The sequence below is a fragment of the Bidens hawaiensis genome, unplaced genomic scaffold (assembly GCF_021521415.1).
Source record: "Bidens hawaiensis isolate Kalapana, Puna unplaced genomic scaffold, B.hawaiensis_p1.1 tig00078928_1, whole genome shotgun sequence".
Classification (NCBI taxonomy): domain Eukaryota; kingdom Viridiplantae; phylum Streptophyta; class Magnoliopsida; order Asterales; family Asteraceae; genus Bidens; species Bidens hawaiensis.
In genome coordinates, this window is record NW_027503510.1 from 1 (window position 1) to 18,407 (window position 18,407).

General features: G+C 40.8%; 1 pseudogene across 1 annotated transcript; it reads right to left on the bottom strand.

The window, feature by feature from the left end:
- Positions 1-47: 47 nt before the first annotated feature.
- LOC143607023 (transcription factor GTE4-like) lies at positions 48-2,962 on the bottom strand (annotated as a pseudogene). Its single transcript, XR_013148858.1, has 5 exons — positions 909-2,962; positions 784-829; positions 613-693; positions 459-535; positions 48-282 (listed from the first exon to the last, which is right to left on the bottom strand). The product of XR_013148858.1 is annotated as a transcription factor GTE4-like (transcript).
- Positions 2,963-18,407: the final 15,445 nt, after the last annotated feature.

The window sequence follows — 18,407 nt, forward strand, 5'->3', positions numbered from 1 at the left end:
CGGAAAATACAAAGAACACAACCACCACCGACGATACATTTAACTACCACATGTTTCTTCTCACAAACTTACACATTTAACTACCACCCATCTTTATATCATACACCTACTTCCTAAAAAAACCATTATCTTTTCAACTTTACTTACAAATCAACATGTTCCAAGTCAAATACCATTTTTTTTAAAAGCTTTATGTTTTGTAACCAACAGATGATGTGGTTGGGCCAATAGCAGAAACATTCTTTGTTAGGAGATTGTCAGCTGTTCATAATCTGCAACAAACTGCAAAAACAAAACAAACAAAATAAGCATACAGGTAAACGTTACGCCTCATATATGAAAATTTATTTATTGCGTAATATCGACATTGCAAAACTGGAAATAACAATTAATATATGACTATATATTTCCATGCCTTGTATGTATAATATCTTTTTGAAATATGTATTCGCGCTTACCTTAATCTATACCGTTCAGGTTCTAGGCGAATGACCCGCGTCTGATCCATCTTCAGATGAACTATCACTATCTGAATCTGCAGCAATAACAATTAAACCCGTATGACCATATATAACTATTACCTTAAATGAGATAAGATTATTAGTTAATTACCGCTTGAAGAAGATCCAGAATCACTGCTAGAACTGCTTGAACTACTGCCATTAGGAGGCGTACTCGGACGATTCGTTTCATCTGCATAAACATCAAAACACGGCTTTTAAATCATCAGAATTACCAAAACGACAAATAATATTAAATCATGTAATTCTTGAAAAATCTTACTCGTTTTATTTTCTTTCAAGGGCTCCGGGAAGGACGTTGATGGATTCTGCATTTAAACGTCTATAGTCAAAACATGATTTTATTTACTAAAATAATTAAAAAAAGATAATATTTGTAAAAATTACCACGGCCTGATTAACGTCACCGGCTTCTACCCTCGCTTGTTCAGCAAGTGCAGCTTTCCTTTTATGCTTACTCAAATTCTTCTTATAATTCATGACAAACCGATCGAGTTCCCAAAGCGTTTCAATATCGACACTATCGATATCAACTTCAATTTCACCATCTTGTTGAGAAAGCGAAGTGTTCTTTTTAATAATCTGCACAATACTATCTAGCTTTTCGGAAGGCAAACTTTGAAGATTTGTACTAAGTTTCTGCTTCTCTTCATAAGTCATGTTCCTCTTATTCGGGTCCCTAGCTTTCGGCTTCTTCGGTACAGGTGTCCTGACAGCTGGCGCAGGCGTTGGCCTCGTCAGCACAGGCAAGTTCAAAGATTCTGACCGGTACAACATTCTCGCAGGCGTGTGCGCAAAATGAGGAACCTTTCTTGAAGTTGGAGTCGGTGTGTTTGCGTCATAAATCATCCCGTATCTCAAATCTTGATTCGATTGTGCTTCAATCAACGCCCACCGTTCTTCAAATATCCCCGATAACACCTCCGCCATCACATGCACATCTTGCCCTCTCGGATTATACGTCATCGCGTTACGAAACGTCAACCGAACATCCTCTGCAAACTCCATTGCAGACTTGTAAAAGTTCTGCGCAAGCCGGCTCTTAATTGTGCCCAAATCCATCGGATGCTTAATAATGTCATGGTAATCATGAAGCCCTAACTGTTGCGCGTTAACCGGCTCGTTAAACACCCACCCGTTTTTATGCTTCATTAACCTCTGCAACAAATTGCTACAATTCTTGAACATATTATTCGACACTTTAACCTTTCTCCCACTATTCGACTTACGCCTCTTGTTCGTTTCAGGCGGTAATCTATCCAAGAAGAAAATCCGAATTCCGATAATACTGATTGGCCTTTGGTGTCCTCTTCTCCTTCTCCAAAAACTCACCAACTCCATAATGATGATGATAATGATTATTATTATTCATAACCGAAACACTCAACTGTCTAAAAGGCCTTATCCCGCTATTCGTATAACTCGCACCCATTTCCGAATTAACTCTAAGTAAAGCTCTTCTATCAACCAAATCATTACCTGAATACCGCGAACCGTTGTAACCCAAACCGTCCGTAACAACTTCCGTCGAAAAAGCAGTTAGCTCCGCTTCCTTATCCTCAACCCGCTGAGCTAACCGTCTCACTCGTTCCAGCTCGGTTTTCATCGTTTCCTTAAGCTCAACTATCTCACCCTTCGTCTTCGCAGCCTTTATATTAATCTTCACCCATCCATCCACCACCGTAACCACCGGCTTTTCCACCTCATTATTATTATCATTATCGTTATTATTATTATTATCGGACGGTCCCGGTCCCGGTTCTACAACTACGGTTCGGTCGTTATTTACGGTGTCGGTGGCGGCGACAACGGCGGTTGTTTTCGGGCGTCGGGTGTAAACTTTATTATTATTACCTTCACCCCACTTGCTCTTCTCTTTGCTTATTCTATCAGCATCTAATACCCCTGAATCCATACATATACCAAAACACAAGATTCACAAAAATTCACCAAATTCAAACCCTAGAATTCCGATTAGCGGAACCCTAGCATCAGATCTACACAAATCCGAACCGGGTTATCAATTTCCCCAAAAGAAATCAAGAAATCGAACCGGTCAACGAAGCTAGGGTTTCAAAATTGAAACTCAAGACGTGAAATTGAAGGCGGGTAATTGCAATTGGTTGGGTAAAGAAATCAGATCTGGGTTGAATTGGGTTGGAATTGAAGGATTACAGAGATTGGAATCTGTACGGAATTGGGTTGAATTAGGGTTTTCAACGGGAAGATAAAGATGATGATGGAACGAAAGTGGGAAATTGGAATTGGGATTTTTTAAAAAAAAAAAATTAATAATAATAATAATAATAATAAAATGGAAATTGGAAATTAAAAAAAACAAATAGAAAGAAAGAAATTAGGGTTTGAAGGTGTTCTTGAGGAGCCCCAAATCTAACGAAGTGTGTGTTGGTGATGAAATGTTGTGAGTTGGATGGAGCACGCGCTTGTGTTTGCGATTGGTTTTTATATATATATGCACCTATATACTTTATTAATAAAGTTAAAACCAATCATTATTATTATTCACTAATTTAGTTTTACCGTGAGACGCGTAACATACCAAGATCTAGCTCGTTTGTTATATCAAACAATCAATTTAAAATATTTAAAACATTATTAAGGTGTTGTTTATTTTTGAAGACAAAAACTGTCTGCAATCTGATTTCATCTGATTTTATGTCTACAACTGAATATGTGGTCTGAAGGTTTGCAATCTGAAAATATAATACTGTTTGTTTTATAAATTGGATATCGTTTGCATAAGCTGAAAATTAGTAACATATCATATATATCACAATAGATAGAAGTCATTTAACGTTTGCAGGCTGCTAAAATAATTAGTAGTGGTGTACGGAGTATGGAAGTACCCGGTGTACGAACTATGGAAGTGGGTGGTGGTTGACGATTGGTGGTAGACGATTGTGATAGGCGGTGAACGGTGGTGATGGATGGTTGTGGTGGGTGGTGGACGGTGGTAGTGAACGGTGATGGTGACCGATGGTGGGTAATGGTGGTGATGGGCAGTGGTGGTGGACGATGGTTGTGGCCGCCGGTGGTGGTGTGGGTGGTGGAAGGTGCGTGGTGGTGGCGGGTGGTGGTTGCAGACAATGGGTGGTGGTAGTGGGTTGTGGTCGACGGTGGGTGGTGGTGGTGGGTGGTTGACGGTGGTGGCGTCAGACGGTGGGTGGTGGTGGTGGCGGTGGATGGTAGGTGGTGGTGGTGGCGGACGGTGGGTGGTGGTGGTGGTGGGTGGTGGCGAACGGTGGGTGGTGGTGGTGGTGGTGGTGGACATTGGATGTTGGTAGGATGTGAAGAAGTGTGAAGATGTTGGATATTAGCTTCTTATTTAAGACCATATAAGTAGTTTTTAAAATCTTTTTCTTTTTTTAAACAAACTGTGGATCCTGATTCACATGGGTAGCAGCGGCATTCACGGTTTGGAGCTGAGAGATGATAGTTGGGAGGGCTTCCACGATTCCCTTAGCAATGCGGGATGACATGCTACGGCCCAAGTTCCCAGTGCGACGATTAAGGTGGATGAGGCGGGAAAAAGACATGCTACAATGACGAAACATGAAAATTTATTATGTTTTGTGAAAATTCATGAGGATACAAAATAATATGTTATAAAAATTAACTTAGCGTATTGATAATTTGAGAAAATAATCAATCATAAAAAAAATCAAAAATAAATAAACAAAAACATCTCATCGTTGAAATACCCATTTATCACCGTGAATTCGGTTATGATTTAAGGGTGTGATCGTCACATGACCATGTTTTATACAATGAGGGTAGTAGATTCGGGTACGTTTGATGTGATATGATGTAGAGAAAATACTTGAGATGACGAAATAGTTGAAAAAAAACTAGTAAATAAAACCAGGCCCAAATCACGTAAACCAAACCCAAAAGTGTTCACAGTTTTGCTGACCGAAACTGAGTTTGACGACCGAGAACACTGTTATTGACCGAGAACACGTTTTAGCCGATAACTAGTTTTAACCGAGAACTAGTTTTAGCCGAGAATCCTTAAGTATAGCCGAAAACACTTGATCTAAGCCGAGAATACAGAAATCTTCCAGATCTTGACAATAACAAACTTCCGAGAATTATGGAGTTTGATTTGTTTTCAAACTTATGTCTGCGTGCCCGCAGAAATAACCATCCTGCGGACTTTTGAAGCAAAAACAAACACAAAAAGTCTCATTCAAACATGAGAAAACAAAAACCAAACCAGAGAGTTTAATTTTTTTTAAGAAGTGTAAAGGTAAACAATTTAAAAATAATAATTCATGTGCTTAAACATGTACAACTCATCAATTATAAGACATAGTAAAATACGACTTCATGCGATGAATGAGACTCAAACATGCATGCAACTCGCTTCTTAACATATCTAGCAACCTAGGTAAGTATACATACTCAAGAGTCAACACGGGGTTGGTGAGTTCATAAGTTATAAGAAAAAAGTAGTACATATAGTATATGTAAATTTAGTACATCTCAAATATACTAGGGTAGCTAACCCATTTACAAGCTACTAGACAGTTGAACCAAAGCTGACTGTATGTAGGCTTTCTTAACTAATCTATCACAATCACTGGCGCATGTATGTTAGGTCAATAGAACACCAGTTTTATGACATCACAGCTATGCAAGGGCGACTAGCCTGGGTAGAGTTTGTCAAAGGCAGTTGTACTACTCAATATTACCACAATATCCCATCCTAACGGTTCAAAGTATGTAAGAACTTTATGTGATATAGAGGGCATCTAATATAAACTTGTGATATATAAGAAATTACATAAATCCAAAACGAGTCACTGTGTTTTCCTCCGGAAAACTAATATCTCTGAATAAGTCCATGTTTGTCAAACCCTGACTTAGGGCTTAGGAGTGTGATCATGAGTTGGGACCTGTATTGTAAATATATCAGAGTTTATGGATAAATATTTAGCGGAAGACTTTTAGGTTGATTAAAATATTAATTTACATTAAAAATTTACTTGGAAATTAAATACCCAAGTATTCGTTTACAAAACACATGTTTATATTACAGGATTTCATTATCAAAAACTAATCCATCTTGTAATGCGTATCTATCTCCATGATAACTCTAATTCTTGCTATTGCTTATTACTAATTAATTACGTGCAATGTGTGGGAAACATATGCCAGCTATGTGCTGGTGAACACGTATGACTCTAAAAATAATTAAAGTACAGTTACAATTCAAATTTAGTTTTCTGTACAAACTCAGCAGAAAGTATTTCATTCTTGGATTTTTGTCACTACCTTACACACACAAAAGTGTTCCCCGAGCCACGTAGCCCTTAGTGGAGAATTAATTATAACTGTTAGCGGACGGGCACAAAGCCTTTGACTGTTTACGCTAAACAGTTATGTACGGATCCAGACACAGGTGTAATCGGTCTGAGTTGGTTTTATTTTCTATCTTGTATTACAACGTTTTTAGAAATCACTTAATCTCAAGTAAACGTTTGACTGACTCTTTAAGATAAACAACCCCATTCATGCTTTAACAAATAATAACTTGTTTGGGACTTCGATACTTGCACGAACTTCGAGAAAACGAAACATCGGCCCGCAGTAGCAAACGGACACAATTCCTTGGACTAAGTGTGTGTGTTATTAATGTGATTTTGGGATGAATGAGGTTCAATCCCGTAACCTCCTATTTGTAGGAGGATTTTACACTCCATCGCGATACGCGATGGAGTCTTTATGTGGTCGTCGCGTATAGCGACGCAGCAATTTCTATGAGGATGCCACGTGTTGACACGTTATTGGACACGTGTAACCGGTTGCTTAATAGGGTCTTGTGGGTTTGGCCACCGCGTATTGCGAAACCGCCCAAGTATCGGTTTGTGTGAAGATCCATTGTGTACCGCGATGGGTCTTTAGTTGTCCCATCGCATATCGCGATGGGTCAAAATTTTCAGAATTCCTATTTTAAGTCTTAAGAATTGACATTTTTGGCTTATTATTATTATTATTTCATATAACATGGAAAGGTATGCACACACATATCACATAAAATTATTCAACACATAAATAATATTTATAATCGTATTCAGGTTCGACATTCATCACCAACGCGTACAGACTGACTTGTGTATGTGATTTGTTATTGACTCGTGTAAATGTTTTTCATGATGTGTAAGATAAAGAGTTTGTGTTAACATAGTTAACATGAAATTGTGGGGTGTTACAGTAGAGAAAACTTCAAGTATCCTATTGGGTAGTCATAAAATCGGGTAGAGGCAAGACATGTAGTTGATCCGAGTACTAGTTGTTGGGTCGTTTTGTTGATTGCACCGTTAAACAACAGTTGGAAAGTTGTTGGAAATCAAAAAGAAAGAAGAAAAAATTAACATTTTGAATATGCCACTCTTTATGCCAATTTAATTCATCAAAGACCTGGATTCTTTAACTAATATTTTACACGCACAAAATATGAAACTCTCTATTGAAATTATGAATGTACTATCTCTATGAAGTTAAGTTTATCGTGTATACTTATCATAAGAGTTTGAAAATATCTTTGTTCAGAAAGAACTCAATATGCGTCAACGAAGATGGATGGAAACCCTAAATGATTATTGCCGTGAAGTAGTCTATCACGAAGGGAAAACTAATGTTGTAGCAGATGCATTGAGTCAGATTGAGCATGATAAACCCAATAGGATCAGAGCATTGAAATAGAACTTCAAATAGATAGTAATAATTCTCAGAAGCAAATGATAGAAGAAAATCAAATCTCATAAGAAAAGCGAAATGGTACCGTTGACTCATTATTAAAGGATATGATGATATTCTCGGACTTGGGAATAGAATCTTTGTACCAATCATAGGTGATGTGCGCGAAATGATAATGAAGGAAGCTCAAAGATTAAATTACATGATGCACCTCGGTAGTGATAAGTTGTACCAAAATCTTAAGCCCAATTACCGGTGGAACGGAATGAAAAGAGACATAGCCTTATATGTCGCAAAATATTTAACTTGTTTGCAAATCAAAGCTGAACATCAGAAGCCATGAGGCTTATTGCAATAGCCAGAGCTTCCATTTTGGGAATGAGCAAATGATAACCATGGATTTCATCACGAAGCTATCAAACACTTCATGGAAAAATGATGTTATATGTGTTTTCATTGACAGATTAAGCAAATCTGCTCATTTACTACCAATCAAAGAAGCATTCTTTATGGATAGTTTGACACAAATAAACGTAAATAACATTGTATCATTACATGGTGTGCCATTATCTATAATTTCTGATCGAGACAGTAGATTTATGTCTCATTTTTGGAAAAGTTTCCAAAATGCTCTAGGTACGTAATTGAATCTTCACACTGCTTATCATCCACAAACTGATAGACAGATTGAAAGAAAAATTCAAACCTTAGAATATATGATCCGAGCATGTTTGATAGACTTAGGAGGAAGTTGGGGTGACCATCTCCCTCTTACGGAATTTTCGTACAATAAAAATTATCATACGAGTATTCAAGCCACAACGTTTGAAGAATTATATGAATGTAAGTGTGGAACAGTGGTATGCTGGTCCAATAGACGCTGATAAAGTGTTACAAATTCATGAATGTCTCAAACCTTCTATAGACATGCATAAGAGTTATGCATACATTCGTCGTAAGCCGTTATAACTTCAAGTAGGCAACAAAGTGTTGTTGAAATTATTGCCTTGGAAAGGTGTTGCACAATTCAACAAGAAAGAAAAACTAAGTCTTAGTTTTGTTGGGTCGTTCGGCCTTTTAGAACGAAACCGTACAATACCTTATCGCTTATGATTGCCAGTAGAAATGAATATATTACAAGATGTATTTCATGTCTCTAACTTAGGTAAATGTTTGGCAGACGAAACTTAGCCATGCCACTAAGAGATGTCAAAATCAACGTGTAACATCCTAAATTTTTTATATTGATAAATAAAAGAAAGTTATGTTTAGTAATTTCACGTTTTAGTTATTTAATGTCGAGTAAGGAACGGGTCTTGGGCTTAGTTATTTTATGAACTCGGCCTGTCTCGACCCGTAGGAAGCCAACCCGAGCCTAACCAAACCCGTAGTATATAAACGAAATTTCTTGACACATCCACCATTTTCACCATCTTCCTTCACTTACACCCACCCAAACACTCTCAATTCTAGAGAGAGAAACTAGAGAGAGAAAGTTCTCAAATCGCCGATCCGAGTTCACAATCTTGTTCCTAGTCGTTTTTGGTAAGTCCCTCTCGAAAATCATCCGTTTTCATAACCATTTCGGCCTCAAATCGAGCAAAAACGTAACTTGAGTTTTCGGGTCAAAAACCGCCTTGTTTTGGTGTCAAAATGCAAGCTTTTGTGTTTAAAAGTACTAGGAATCGATAGCCCTTTCAATCCCGAACATTTCCATGTCAAAAACTTCGTTTTTGGGTCAAAAATCCGGAAAATCTGGAAAACCCGTGAGTTTCTCCGTCGCCAGCTTGAAGGAGTCGAATCAGACTCATTCGATCGAACCAGTCGATCGAATCAGTCCATTCGATCGAATGTGTAGATCGAACAAGTCCAGTCGATCGAATAGGGAAGCAACCGAATGGTCTCCAACTCATTCGATCGAATGAGTTTTGTATTCGATCGAACGTGTGCCTATTCGATCGAACGTGTGTCTATTCGATCGAACGTGTGTCTATTCGATCGAACGTGTGTCTATTCGATCGAACGTGTGTCTATTCGATCGAACGTGTGCCTATTCGATCGAACGTGTTCCTATTCGATCGAATCAAGCCAGAACCAAGCTGTTTCCAAGTTCGCCTAAGGTTTAACTTCGCCTGAAGCGAAGTTCGTTTATAAAATAAATTAAAAACCTAATGGAAAATGTGTTAAGGCAGTTATCGAAAATAAAATTTTTCCAAGCTGACCTGGCAGCTTAACCCCAGCCAGGGGCTCTGCCCCTTGGACCCCGCTAGGGGCTGCCGCCCCTAGAACCCCGCTGCCAGGGGCGCTGCCCCCGGACCCCCGTTCGTTGTGGGTCATATATAGATAGAAATACAAACGAGTAGCAGTAGTTAATTGATATGTGTAAATATTATACAGTTAGCCGAGCCCAGTTAAAGAAAGGAATTACGATCAGCGGCGAGCGTAACAGGATCCAGGTGAGTTTCTAGCCCCATTTATGTGTCATGTTTTCGGGGCTGTGTGCATACTCAATATGTTTGTTAATACGCTTATCCTAAGAGATAAGTGTATGCCTTATGTGAATGATGTGATATGTGTGAATGATTGCTTGATGGTACGTGAACGATCTTCGGATATTGCACGTACTGTCAGGTTGTAATGCTAAGTTAAGGCAAGTATGATATGTATGCTTATGTGTATGAATGTGATAAGGATAATAAAAGAAAGAAATGATAATGTATGGTTGTATGGTTATGAAAAGGGTACCGAGCCCTAATAATACTCGAGGAAGGAGGGTACCGAGCCCTAATAATACTCGAGGAAGGAGGGTACCGAGCCCTAATAATACTCGAGGAAGGAGGGTACCGAGCCCTAATAATACTCGAGGAAGGAGGGTACCGAGCCCTAACAATACTCGAGGAATGTAGGGCGTAGTGCTCTTTATAACTTAAGATATGAAAGTAAGAAAGTAAGAAAGTATGAAAGTATGAATGAAAGTAAGAAAGTAAGGAAGTATGAAAATATGAAAGTATGAATATAACGTTATGTAAATGGTATGATTACGTGATTATCTAGAACTCACTCAGCGTAGCTGACTTTTAGTATGCACGCAGGTGAGTAGGATGAGGCAGCTCGCTTGAGGAGACACATGGCACTGAACAAGAATCTGGCATCTGAAGATTGTGATGTGTTAACTTTAATGCTTTAATGTGAAAGACAATGAATGTTTTGAGACAAGTTATGAATTATGTAATGTTTAATGAAAGTTTTATATTCCGCATAAATGTTTTAATTAACTCTGATATTTAGAACTGTGTTTATGAGTAAATCCAACACGAAAGTAGGGTTACCGGTATCGGGGCCTTACAAGTTGGTATCAGAGCAAAGTTCGAGAGATTTAAGCATCCTAAATGCTTAGACTCGAACAGAGTATGGGATATAAGTAAGAAATGAAAGAAGATGCCAGTCCAAGAATGCCATGTGTCGCTCAAGCAAGATCAGTAAAGGTAAATTGTATGATTAAATGATATATGTTAATAAGAAAGGAAAGATATGTGAACGGCAGGGATAGGAATAATTGATTGTTTACTTTGACAAACTGCTTAAGTAGGACCAGCACAAATAGACTCATAAAGGGAAGTGTATAGGACACGGAAAGTAACGTGATCAGCTAATCACAACTGGCCACTGTTATTACCTGTTAGCCTTACTATCCTTGTACTAAATAGTTCCTTGAGTGATGATGTTTGTGTTTTCCCTTTTAGAATACTGATGGCTGGAGCTGGAGAATTTGTTGAAACTGGGGGTCGCACTGGACGTCGTGGCAGGCCTCGTCTTGTCCGGCAACCCTCGGTAGAAGGAGCTTCCCACACCGAAAATGAAGGAAGCGCAGCTGGAGGAGACCAGAACAACAACGAAGAAATTCAACTTAGCCCCGCAGTTCAAGCAGCCATCGTTCAAGCTGTAGTTGCTGCTGTGAAGGACCTGAATCCTGAAAGATCTGCTGGAAGCCGTGAACGAACTGCAGAAGGGGCTGGTGGTAATGGTGGAAAGGATGACGATAGGGAAAGGGGTGACTCAAGTGAGGAAAGTTCTGTGAAAGATGATGATAGGAAGAGGGGCCGAGGCGGTTGCAACTATAAGTCCTTCAAAGGTTGTGACCCGCCTAAGCTGACTGGTTTAGGAGACGCAATCGCTACTCTTCAGTGGATAACCGCCATGGATAAGGTTATCCGCATTAGCGAGTGCCGTCCCGATCAAGCGGTAGGTTATGCTACTCAATCATTCGAGGATGAGGCTATGTATTGGTGGGAGAGTGTGGAGCAGAGGAAGACCCGTGAAGAGATCAAGGAGATGAAATGGGACGATCTGAAGGAGTTAGTGATGATGAGGTTCTGTGCTGACGCCGAGGTTGAAAGGGCGGAGATGAAGTTCCTAAACTTGAAAGCTGGGACAATGACACATCGTGAGTACACCACCGAGTTCAATCGAATGTCTAGGTTGGTGCCCGATATGGTCAACACTGAGGCTAAAAGGATCAAGTGTTACGTGAGGGGATTACCACAGAGAGTCCGCATGTTAGTCAGGACAAGTAAACCTGCTACTTTCGATTCTGCTGTCGAACTCGCAGAAATGGTCTATGCAGACTTGACTGCGGATGATGTGGTGGTGGGAGTCGAGAAGAAAGAAAAGAAATGGGTCGCTCCTGCTAAACGACCCGGTACCCAGATGTGGAACCCTAAGAACAAGCAGCCGAGAGTTTGGGAGAACAGGTCGTGCAAGACCTGTGGCAAGGCACACAGTGGTGAGTGTAGGTGGGGAAAGGGTTCGGATACATGTCATAAGTGTGGAAAGATTCATGCCGGAAAATGTAGATTTGGGTCGAATGTTTGCTACAAGTGTGGGAAGGCAGGTCATTATGCTCATGAGTGCAGTTCTAAGCCTGCATGCTACAAGTGTGGTAAGACAGGTCACTTTGCTAGGGAGTGTACCGAGAGTGAAGCTGGAGGTAGTGGAAGGAAAAATGCCGATCAAGCTAGGCCAAGAACTAGAGCCTACATGCTGACCCAAGAGCAAGCCAAGCAGATTCCGGATGTTGTCACAGGTACGTTTCTAGTGAACGGTGTTTCCGCTACTGTATTATTTGATTCGGGTGCAAACAAAAGTTTCGTAGCCACACCATTTAGTAAACTAGCTAAAATGAAATGTTGCCGAGTGTCTGAGACCCTTATAGTAGAAACTGCTAGTGACACTTCGGTTAAAATAATGAAAATGGTTAAGGACTGTAGGATAGAATTGGAGGGACATGAGTTCCCTGTTACCTTGTACGTTATGACCTTGGGAGGGTTCGATGTGGTTTTGGGAATGGATTGGTTGTCTGAGTTTGAGGCTCAGATAGTATGTAAGAGTAGGATTATAAGGTTAAAGTCATTGGATGGTAGCGCGGTAACGGTCTATGGTGATAAGGAAAGTTCTGGGCTTAATGTCATTTCGATGATGAAAGCCGAGGGTTTGCTAAGGCGAGGGTGTTGTGCCTACCTGGCGTATGTCGTCAACGCTACGGCCAAGACGAAAGAAATGAAAGATGTTCCTATTGTGCGCGACTACCCAGAAGTATTCCCTGAGGATCTTCCGGGGTTGCCACCGGAGCGAGAGATAGAATTTCAGATAGATTTAATACCAGGAGCCCAGCCCGTCGCGAAAGCTCCTTACCGTCTAGCGCCGTCCGAGATGAAAGAATTGGTGTCACAACTGCAAGAACTCCTCGACAAAGGTTTCATAAGACCGAGTGTTTCCCCGTGGGGCGCACCAGTATTGTTCGTGAAAAAGAAGGATGGAATTATGAGAATGTGCATAGATTATCGTGAGTTGAATAAGCTTACGGTAAAGAATAGATATCCTTTGCCACGGATTGATGATCTGTTTGACCAACTGCAAGGTTCAAGTTGGTTCTCACGAATAGATCTCAGATCAGGCTACCATCAGCTGAAGGTGAAAGAGGTAGACATCCCTAAGACAGCGTTCCGAACGCGGTATGGACACTACGAGTTCCTCGTAATGTCATTCGGTCTAACCAATGCTCCTGCAGCATTTATGGACATGATGAATAGGGTGTGTCGACCGATGTTGGATAAGTCGGTTATCGTCTTCATTGACGATATATTGATTTATTCAAAGAGTGAGTCTGACCATGCCGAGCATCTGAGAGAGGTATTGGAAGTTCTGAAGAAAGAGAAGTTGTACGCCAAGTTTTCGAAGTGCGCGTTCTGGTTAAGAGAAGTGCAATTTTTAGGTCATGTGGTTAATCCGGAGGGGATTACCGTGGACCCAGCTAAGATTGAAGCGATAACGAATTGGAAGACTCCGCAGAATCCGACTGATATACGAAGCTTCCTAGGGTTAGCTGGCTACTATAGGAGATTTATCGAAGGTTTCTCCAAGATAGCCGCACCACTGACCGGTATGACCCGAATGTCGATAGTATTCAGTTGGGGAAAGTTTCAGGAGGAAGCCTTTGAAGAATTGAAGAAGAGACTCACGCAAGCTCCCATCCTTACTCTACCCGATGGCGACGAGGATTTCGTTGTTTGTGCTGATGCCTCGCATCAAGGGTTAGGTTGCGTGTTGATGCAATGAGGGAAGGTGATAGCCTACGCGTCTAGGCAGTTGAAGGTCCATGAGAGTACTTATCCGACGCATGATTTGGAGTTAGCAGCTGTAGTGCATGCTCTCAAGATATGGAGGCATTATCTGTACGGTACTAAGTGTACTATCTATACAGATCATAAGAGTTTAAAGTACTTCTTCGAACAGAAAGAATTGAACATGAGGCAGAGAAGATGGTTAGAATTGATAAAGGAATACGACTGTGAGATTAAGTATTACCCCGGTAAAGCTAACGTGGTCGCTGATGCGCTAAGTCGTAAGAATGAGGAAGTCATTGCAGCAGTGAAGTCATACAAGTTGATCATGAACCCGAGTCTTTTTGAAGAAATCGTCAAGGTGCAGTCGGAGGTGTTAGTAGATGAAGGGTTAGTAAAGAAAGAAAGGATTTATGGCCAGCAAGACGAGTTGATGGAAAACACTCATGGAGTTAAAACTAGGTTCGACCGTATGTGGATCCCACGACATGGTGATCTTAGAAGTCGAATCTTAGATGAAGCTCATAAGTCAAGGTACTGAATCCATCCTGGAGCTACAAAGATGTACCAAGACTTGAAAAGAGATTACTGGTGGCCAGGAATGAAGAACGATGTAGTGGATTATGTTAGTAAGTGCTTAACTTGCTTACAAGTCAAAGCCGAGCACCAAAAGCCTTTTGGGAAGATGCAACCGCTAGAGATACCTGAGTGGAAATGGGAACACATCACCATGGATTTCGTAACTAAGCTACCTCGTACAGCTAAGCAACATGATACCATCTGGGTGATTGTGGACCGTTTGACCAAGAGTGCTCACTTTCTGCCCATACGAGAGGCCATCTCGTCAGAAACGTTAGCAAGCTTGTTCATTAAAGAAATTGTAACCAAGCATGGAGTACCGTTATCGATCGTGTCTGATAGGGATACACGGTTTACTTCGAGGTTCTGGAAGAAATTTCATGAAGCTATGGGGACGAGGTTGAACATCAGTACGGCGTATCATCCTCAAACCGATGGACAGTCTGAAAGGACGATCCAAACCCTTGAGGATATGCTACGTGCTTGCGTTTTAGACTTTGGTGGAAGTTGGGATGATCATCTGCATCTGGCAGAGTTCTCCTATAACAACAGTTACCATTCGAGTATTGGTATGCCACCGTTTGAGATGCTGTACGGTAGACGATGTAGAACCCCGGTGTGTTGGGGTGAGATTGGTCAGAAGGAAATGGGAAGTATAGAAGTGGTTCAGGAAACGTCTTCAAAGTTCGATCAGATCAAAGCAAGAATGAAAGCCGCTCAAGACAGACAAAAGTCTTATGCAGATAAGCGGCGACGACCAATTGAGTTTAACGTTGGCGACTATGTGATGCTTAAGGTCTCGCCTTGGAAGGGGATTATCCGTTTTAGGAAAAGAGGAAAGTTGAGTCCGAGGTACATCGGACCGTTCAAGATTGTAAAGCGTGTGGGTGAAGTAGCTTACAAACTGGATTTACCCGATGAGTTAGAAGGAATTCATTCAACCTTCCATGTTTCTCATCTGAGGAAGTGTCTAGCTGATGACACGTCTCGCGTGCCCTTAATGGACATCGAGGTTGATGAGCAATTGAACTACATCGAGCAACCGATAAAGATCGTTGATCGCAAGGAGAAGCAGCTTCGTCACAAGATTATACCCTTGGTCAAAGTGATATGGAAACACCGCAAGGGATCGGATGCTACTTGGGAAGTCGAGGATGAGATGCGCAAGTTTTACCCTAGTTTGTTTATGTAATAGTTAGGTTTCGGGGACGAAACCTCTTTAAGGGAGGAAGACTTGTAACATCCTAAAATTTTTATATTGATAAATAAAAGAAAGTTATGTTTAGTAATTTCACGTTTTAGTTATTTAATGTCGAGTAAGGAACGGGTCTTGGGCTTAGTTATTTTATGAACTCGGCCTGTCTCGACCCGTAGGAAGCCAACCCGAGCCTAACCAAACCCGTAGTATATAAACGAAATTTCTTGACACATCCACCATTTTCACCATCTTCCTTCACTTACACCCACCCAAACACTCTCAATTCTAGAGAGAGAAACTAGAGAGAGAAAGTTCTCAAATCGCCGATCCGAGTTCACAATCTTGTTCCTAGTCGTTTTTGGTAAGTCCCTCTCGAAAATCATCCGTTTTCATAACCATTTCGGCCTCAAATCGAGCAAAAACGTAACTTGAGTTTTCGGGTCAAAAACCGCCTTGTTTTGGTGTCAAAATGCAAGCTTTTGTGTTTAAAAGTACTAGGAATCGATAGCCCTTTCAATCCCGAACATTTCCATGTCAAAAACTTCGTTTTTGGGTCAAAAATCCGGAAAATCTGGAAAACCCGTGAGTTTCTCCGTCGCCAGCTTGAAGGAGTCGAATCAGACTCATTCGATCGAACCAGTCGATCGAATCAGTCCATTCGATCGAATGTGTAGATCGAACAAGTCCAGTCGATCGAATAGGGAAGCAACCGAATGGTCTCCAACTCATTCGATCGAATGAGTTTTGTATTCGATCGAACGTGTGCCTATTCGATCGAACGTGTGTCTATTCGATCGAACGTGTGTCTATTCGATCGAACGTGTGTCTATTCGATCGAACGTGTGTCTATTCGATCGAACGTGTGCCTATTCGATCGAACGTGTTCCTATTCGATCGAATCAAGCCAGAACCAAGCTGTTTCCAAGTTCGCCTAAGGTTTAACTTCGCCTGAAGCGAAGTTCGTTTATAAAATAAATTAAAAACCTAATGGAAAATGTGTTAAGGCAGTTATCGAAAATAAAATTTTTCCAAGCTGACCTGGCAGCTTAACCCCAGCCAGGGGCTCTGCCCCTTGGACCCCGCTAGGGGCTGCCGCCCCTAGAACCCCGCTGCCAGGGGCGCTGCCCCCGGACCCCCGTTCGTTGTGGGTCATATATAGATAGAAATACAAACGAGTAGCAGTAGTTAATTGATATGTGTAAATATTATACAGTTAGCCGAGCCCAGTTAAAGAAAGGAATTACGATCAGCGGCGAGCGTAACAGGATCCAGGTGAGTTTCTAGCCCCATTTATGTGTCATGTTTTCGGGGCTGTGTGCATACTCAATATGTTTGTTAATACGCTTATCCTAAGAGATAAGTGTATGCCTTATGTGAATGATGTGATATGTGTGAATGATTGCTTGATGGTACGTGAACGATCTTCGGATATTGCACGTACTGTCAGGTTGTAATGCTAAGTTAAGGCAAGTATGATATGTATGCTTATGTGTATGAATGTGATAAGGATAATAAAAGAAAGAAATGATAATGTATGGTTGTATGGTTATGAAAAGGGTACCGAGCCCTAATAATACTCGAGGAAGGAGGGTACCGAGCCCTAATAATACTCGAGGAAGGAGGGTACCGAGCCCTAATAATACTCGAGGAAGGAGGGTACCGAGCCCTAATAATACTCGAGGAAGGAGGGTACCGAGCCCTAACAATACTCGAGGAATGTAGGGCGTAGTGCTCTTTATAACTTAAGATATGAAAGTAAGAAAGTAAGAAAGTATGAAAGTATGAATGAAAGTAAGAAAGTAAGGAAGTATGAAAATATGAAAGTATGAATATAACGTTATGTAAATGGTATGATTACGTGATTATCTAGAACTCACTCAGCGTAGCTGACTTTTAGTATGCACGCAGGTGAGTAGGATGAGGCAGCTCGCTTGAGGAGACACATGGCACTGAACAAGAATCTGGCATCTGAAGATTGTGATGTGTTAACTTTAATGCTTTAATGTGAAAGACAATGAATGTTTTGAGACAAGTTATGAATTATGTAATGTTTAATGAAAGTTTTATATTCCGCATAAATGTTTTAATTAACTCTGATATTTAGAACTGTGTTTATGAGTAAATCCAACACGAAAGTAGGGTTACCGGTATCGGGGCCTTACACAACGAAAATCTAAAATTTGTATATAAACCCTTACATATAGAAGATTTTAAAGTTATGAAACTTGAGCGACGAAAGCTAAAGTTAGTTATTTCGAAAATTTTGATCCAAAATCGTCAAATATTCAAAGTAAAGGACCAAATGGAAATTATGATTTTCTTGACCCATTGCGATACGCGATGGATCAAAAGACAACCAACCGTGTATCGCGACGGGTATGTCACAGAACCCCATGATGGGCGGTGTCGTGATACGCGATCATCCAAACCCACTACGTCATCGCGATACGCGTACGACAGACAGTGACACGTGCCCCACCACGTGGCACCACATTTCCAGCCACGTGGCACACGTGGCAAGCCTATTTATGACGCGACAAGACCAGTCGCGATGGATTATTATATTTAGAAAATTTGTTGCGATCCATCGCGATACGCGATGGATTCCTGGCAAGACCCATAACTCAATTCCATCTCTCCATATAATACTCTCTCACTACCTCGTAAACCGTGCCCCGATTCAACGATCGTACTTCATAATATATGCAAAAAAACCGGACGTTTTCTCAAAGTACGTGCCATCACAAGGTGAATCGACATCCCGCC